The sequence below is a fragment of the Bison bison genome, unplaced genomic scaffold, assembly GCF_000754665.1.
Source record: "Bison bison bison isolate TAMUID 2011002044 unplaced genomic scaffold, Bison_UMD1.0 scf7180017864247, whole genome shotgun sequence".
In the NCBI taxonomy this organism is placed as follows: domain Eukaryota; kingdom Metazoa; phylum Chordata; class Mammalia; order Artiodactyla; family Bovidae; genus Bison; species Bison bison.
This window is the reverse complement of record NW_011494819.1, coordinates 161,894-168,978: the sequence shown is the minus strand read 5'-3', so window position 1 is coordinate 168,978 and position 7,085 is coordinate 161,894.

Below are 7,085 nucleotides of genomic sequence, written 5' to 3'. Positions count from 1 at the left end.
ACAAGGGACAGAGGATCAGCCCTGGGAGATCAGTAAATGGTCCCAGGGGTGAGACAAAGTGAGAGATGGAACACCCGCTTCCTCCAGTACACAAAACACAAGAGGCAGCCTCTGTCCAGCCTCGTGATATGCAAACCCTCATATGTTTATGCCGATAAGGAAGGAAGGAAAGGAGGGTGGTGGAGTCTGAGACAAAAGTTCCCTCCAGCCGTTTTTAGTCTAGTGAAATCCCACAAACATAAACCCGCCAGAGCTGTTCTCCCAGGGGAGGGCGGTGGCATTGTCACCAAAGGGCAAGCTGGTGTGAGAGAAGAAAGAGGAGAGCGGATCTGCCCGGCTGTTGGTCTCTACTGAATAAGCATAAAGACCTGGGAATGCTTTGACCAACGAAGCTGCGTCCTTACTGACACTGGGCTCCCTGACACCCGCGCGGGGTGGTCCGAGCTCGTGCACAGGAGCCCTAGGTGCACTACAGGGGAAGCACCGCACGGGAGCAGCAGAGACCCGGAGGGAAGAAGGAAACCGCCCCGCAGCACCACTCCCCTCCCCGCCCGCCCACCCCGACACACACCTGGGTGACTGCGTGGGGTACGGCCGAATGAGTGAACGAAAGCCAGCTACGTGCTCAGCCACCAGGTTAAGTGCTCTGGATACTGAGTCTGGAGAACGGAGCTGAACAGAAGTTACTGGGAAAAGCCTCAAGGACGAGGTGGGACCGCAGCTAGGTCTTGGAGGAGGGAGATGGGACTTAGGCAGGAAGTGAGTGAGCGGGTCCAGGCAGCGGGAAGAAGCTGAGTAGTGGTGGGGGCAGGCGGGGTGGGGCTGGCAGAGAGGAGGAGGAGGGAGGGCAGAGAGGATTCAGGTCCGCCAGGTGAGAAGGGTTTGCCAGGGGAGATTAGGTAGTTTAGACTGCCCCCCAAGCTTGAGGAGGCAAGCCTCAGAGGGCCGAGGTGGAGCTGGCAGGAGGGTGACTGGCCTGGGGAAGGAGGGGCAGAAAAGCAACAAAGGACCTAAAGGGGCTGGAGGAAGGCAGACCCGACAGCTGTGGTGGAAACTGCAGGACAACTACTATATTCTCAATTACCTTATTAACAAACAGATGAGGACAATGACAAAACCCAACCTCACAATTTCTCCTAAGAAATCCCAAATATCCCCCAAACAGTCAAAATCTGGGAGCTCTGGGATTGAGACCTACCTTCTCCCTGAAGGCCTAAATGCTTGTAGGCAGCCTGGCCCACCCCAGAATGGATGGAGCAATTTAGGTCTGGATCACACTTCATGTGTACTCCAGGTTTTTTTCTGCAGAAATTTCAGTGTGTTTAATGCAAGGTGCTAACCTGGATCTTGCTGGGGTGTACTGTAATATATGATACGTACCCTTATTACCTTGTTAAAATCCAAAAGAAATCTGAATTCCAAAATATATCTAGCCCTGAGGGTTTTGGATAAAAGAATGTGAACCTCAACCAGCAAAATTATGAATGAAGTATGGTTCTAACACACTTTATATGAGTGTGTGTGTGCTCAGTTGTTCAGTCCTGACTTTTTGCAGACCCATGAACTGTAGCCCGCCAGGGTCCTCTGTCTGTGGGATTTCCCAGGCAAGAATACTGGAGCGGGTTGCCACTTCCTCCTCCAGGGGATCTTCCCAACCCAGGGATCGAACCCTCATCTCTTATGTCTCCTGCACTGGCAGGCAGGTCCTGTACCACTAGCACCACCTGTGCCTGCTAAGTCGCTCCAGTCATGTTGGACTCTTTATGGACCTAGGAACCATAGCACACCAGGCTTCTCTGTCCATAGGATTCTCTAGGCAAAATACTGAGGTGGCTTGCCATTCCCTCCTCCAGTGAATCTTTCCAACTCAGGGATCAAACCTGCATCTCTTGCATCTCCTGCATTGGCAGGCAGGTTCTTTACCACTCGTGCCACCTGGGAAGTCCCATATATATGTATAATAATACTCAGTCAACATCCAAAAGTAGGTAGGCTTATTATCCTAGCCTGATATATGAGGAAATGGAGACAGAGAGGTCAATAACTTGCTCAAGGTCATCCAGCAAGTTGTGGTTCAGTTCCAGTAATAAAAAGCTTTTGACTTCAAAGATCTTACATAAAGATGGCAAACTCACATGCCTGCAGGAGCCAGGTACCATGTGTAAATGAGGCAGGCAAGAGCTAAGAGGCCTCAGGGAGTGGTGAGGAATGTGGTGTGCAGGGAGCACATACTTTGTCTCGGGGGGGCAGCAGTCACAGAGCCCCCCTTCCCATTACTCAAGTGGGAATATACCCCAAGTCACCAGATCTTCTGACTCTTCAAGGAAAGCAAAGGTTCCTGATTTTTTATGTGAAATCTTTTGATTTCTAAATACTGTCAACTTATTCTAAATTTTAAAAACAGTGTGAAGACCAATTCTGGGAATGGGACCAGTGTGGGTTAGTGCTCAAATTTTATGTGTAATAGCTTATTTCTTAAAAATGGGCAGTGAGGGGTTGAAGGCAATCTGTTCATTTTTGGCGCTAGGTCTCAAGTATACATAACATTATCTTCTATACTTTTCTGTATGTTTGATATAGGTTATAATTTTCAATACATTAATTTTGATTTTAAAAAAGAGTTCAAAATAACAAAACACATCTGTGGGCTGGACTGACACCTAAGGCTTCTGGTTTTGCATCTCTGCTCTCAGTCTAGTGGAAGTAATAAAATATGAGACATGGTGAGTTCTGTGCACAGTAAAATGTACCAAGTGCCCTTAGAAAGGTAAAATGCTTTTGGAGGGTCCTCTCTGGGTAGGGTACTCCACAGAGCCCTTGCACTGGGGCTTAATGTTGACAGATGGGTAGGACTTCAACAGGTAGAAACGTGGGGGAATATATGCCAGGCAGAGGTGATAGAGACAGGAAAGATACAGAGGTGAGAGAGGGGAGTCATTTTCAGGCAGCAAGGAGACCAGTGTGGAAAGAGCAGATGCGGGGGAGAATGGAGGATACAACTGGAAAAACAATGGGTTGCCTTGGGTCACCTATAGGAGACTGCCTTCCTTCCCCTTCCAGAGGCCATGTGACATTTAACTGCATGTCACATGTCTCACTGTCTCTGGAAAATTAACTCTTTAAGAACAAGGAGCTTGTCTCCATACCTGCCCCCTCTCCCCATGCCCCTCAACAACAAATATGGGTAGTCAGACTATAGAATGTGGAGGTTATTCAGTATGCAGTGGGAAACCACTGAAGATTCTTGTTCAACTGTCCCTGGAAGATTACTTTGGCAGCGATGTGTAGAATGGATTGGAAAAGATTAAAAGGCTACTTCAAGAATGTAGGCAAGAAATAAAGGCTTGATTTATGTAGTGTTAACAAAGGGAACACACAGGGCAGCTGAGGCCAGCCTGAGGCAGAACAGACGCTGCTTTGGGCAAGGCCTGAGTGAGCACCCCACGTACCCACTTCCTGAAGCCAGGGATCTCAGTGCCCTTCCCTTACTCTCCCTCCAGCCTATCATTCAATCTTATGGGTTTCACCTCCCAGACACCTCCCGAAGGTGTTGTCTACCTCCCTGGTAAACCAGCCTGGTTCAGGCCTCCCTGCCTCAGAGTCATTATCCGTGAAATTCATTCTCGGTAGTTTTGCCAGAGTTATCCATCCAACATAAAAACTGACCATGTCACTCTCTTCTGTGAAACCATCCAGTGGAGGAGCCTCAGGACTCTTAGGATAATCCTGAGTGTCTTAAGACAACACAGAAAACTTCTCAACAGACTGGTGGTTGCCAAGATGGAAGGAAGAGGGGGAGGATAACTGGTTAGCAGATGTTAAGCCTTTATATATAGAAAGGATAAACAACACGGTCCTATTGTAGAGCGCAGAGAACTATATTCAATATCCTGTTGCTACCAAACAGGGTTCTTGGCCTTTCCCAATCAATAGAAATTGACTAGAGGCCAGATGAGAAATTCAAGCAAGGCTTTATTGGGGTCCCTGCTGCGGCAAAGGGGAACGAGGACAAACATGTTCCCTTGCTTGCTCGTTCCCCTGCTGGGGGGGCAAGCTTGTTCCTTCTATGGGGTGAGGGTAGGATGTGTCCAGGGGTCGGGTTTAAGGGATGGCTTAGGTGCTGTGCCCACCCATTTGGTGATATTGTGTGCAGGGGGCATGCTCCCCACCCCCAACTTTTCCTCAAGGCTCTTCAAAAGTGGCAGTTTTTTTTTATTTCTTTGTATCTTTTGGATCCAGAATTTGCCCCAGCTGAACCCCAGTTATTTTTGCCCCAGGACAGAACCCCTAGTCCTGTATAGTTCCTTTGTATTTTATTTCTTGAGGAGAGGTGTGTCCAGGTGCAAGCATTGCCACAGTGCAGCAAAGTGTCCCAGGTCCCAGGCCTGTCTCACTATTATGAACCATAATAGAGGAATTTTTAAAAATGACTGTGTGTATATATATATATATACACACACACATATATTAACACAATGTTGTGTTAATGGCTGCTGTATGGAAGGGATTCAGTTTTGCACACATACATATATACATTTCTATGTAGGTATATATATACTGCTAAGTCACTTCAGTCGTGTGCAACTCTGTGGGACCCCATAGACGGCAGCCCACCAGGCTCCCCCGTCCCTGGGATTCTCCAGGCAAGAACACTGGAGCGGGTTGCCATTGCCGTCTCCAGTGCATGAAAGTGAAAGGTGAAAGGAAGTTGCTCAGTCGTGTCCGACTCTTAGTGACCCCATGGACTGCAGCCCACCAGGCTCCTCCGTCCATGGGATTCTCCAGGCGAGAGTACTGGAGTGGGGTGCCGTTTCCTCCTTCAGGGATACATGTGTGTATGTATATGTGTATTTATGTGTATACATATATACACACACACAGATATATATATGTGTGTGTGCATAACTGAGTCACTTCTCTATAGCAGTAATTAACACAACACTATAAATCAACTACAATTCCATTTTAAAAGAAAAAATCTTAAGAGCTAGCCCCTTGTCTACCTCTCCAGACTAAATTCCCGCCAATCTCTGCCCTGTCTCCAGATTCTCCAACTTTATGCTCCAGCAGCAGGCCAAAATTGGGAGCTGCTGGCATGTATCATCTTCTACATATTCCTGTACCAACGCATGGTGCTCCTTCTGCGTTGGGCTCGCCCACCTCTCCTGCCACATCCTTCTCAACTCCTTATTTAACATCCAGCGCTTCCCATTTTATCACCTCTGCACCGTGTGGATATCTCATTGCTATTCATGTATTCCGCCTCCCTCACTACATGGTTATATTCTTGAGGGTGAGAACTCACCATTTCATCTCTATGTCCCCTATGCCTGGTCCTGTGCCTGTCACAAAACGGTCACACAATGGACAGATGACAGGTGGATGAATAGACAGACAGACAAAACACACACAAACAACTGAATTGCTGAGGTGGGGAGTGAAGGGAGGCAGGGAGGCAGAAGAAATGACAGTTCTGGAAAGAATTCAGCGATAACGTCAGGGTGTTAATGAACCTGAAGAAGTTAGACCTTCATTATGAGAATCAGGAAAAAGAGAAGCCACACTTCTTCTTAGGGGGTTAGGGGTAGAAACATGAAGAGTGAGTGAGTGATGAGTAAGTGAAGAGAATATGAGAGGAAAGAGGCTTTTGTGAAGGCAAAACTTAGCTGCTAAGATTTTAAGGGTTCTAGAAATTAGATCGGAGAAGGCAATGGCACCCCACTCCAGTACTCTTGCCTGGAAAATCCCATGGACAGAGGACCCTGGTAGGCTGCAGTCCATGGGGTCACGAGGAGTCGGACACGACTGAGTGACTTCACTTTCACTTTTCACTTTCATGCATTGGAGAAGGAAATGGCAACCCGCTCCAGTGTTCTTGCCTGGAGAATCCCAGGCACAGCGGAGCATGGTGGGCTGCCGTCTTTGGGGTTGCACAGAGTGGGACACGACTGAAGCGACTTAGCAGCAGCAGCAGAAATTAGATACACAACCTGAAATAACCTCATGCCCAGAGAGTTTTTGAACTACAGAAAAAAGGGGATCCTACTTTTACTGAAAAGCTGAACTCATAAGAAAATCTCCCATTCCCTTAAGTGACTTGGGAAGCGTGCGTGCTCAGTCATGTGACTCTTTTCGACACCAAGAACCATAGTCCACCAGCCTCCTCTGTCTATAGGATTTCCCAGGCAAAAATACTGCAGTGGGTGGCCATGCGCTCTACCATGGGATCTTCCTGACCCAGGGATCAAACCTGCGTATCTCCTGCATTGCAGGTGGATTCTTTACCACAGAGCCACCAGGGGAGCCCAAGTGACTCAGGGTAAGGACAGCTCAATCCCTCAAGCTATAGCAAGTGCTTCTTAAAGCATCAAGGGAGGGGACTTCCCTGGTGGTCCAAGTGGTTAAGAATCCACCTGCCAAGGCAGGAAACATGGGTTCAACCCCTGGTTCGGAAAGATCCCACATGCTAAGAGACAACTAAACCCATGCACCACAGCTACTAAAGCCCACACCCCTAGAGCCTGTGCTCAACAAGAAAAACCACCACAATGAGCAGCCCTCACACTCCAACTAGAGAAAGGCCGCATGTAGCAACGAAGACCCGGGGCAGCCATAAATAAATAATTTTAAAAAGCATCAAGGGTGTCTGGGAGAAGTTCATGGGGGAGTCCTTTTCCTATGTCATGGCCCAAGATCCCAGGGGTCTTGAGCAGGGAGGGGATCTGGTATTTCAAGGCGTGAAAGAAGTTCATTATGACAGAATGGAGGCTGTGTTGGGATGGAATCCAAGAAAAAGTGGATTGACCACTCCATTCCCAAGGGCAGGGGGCCCTGATAAGTGATAACTGAAGTTGCTCGTCATGTCTGATTCTTTGCGATTCCATGAACTAAAGCCTACCAGGTTCCTCTGTCCATGGAATTTTCCAGGCAAGAGTACTGGAGCGGGTTGCCATTTCCTTCTCCAGGGGATCTTCCCGACCCAGGGATCAAACCCAGGTCTCCTGCATTGCAGGCAGACGCTTTACCATCTGAGCCATAAGGGAAGCCCAGGGGGCCCTAAGGTTAGTCACAAACTCGGGTACAGT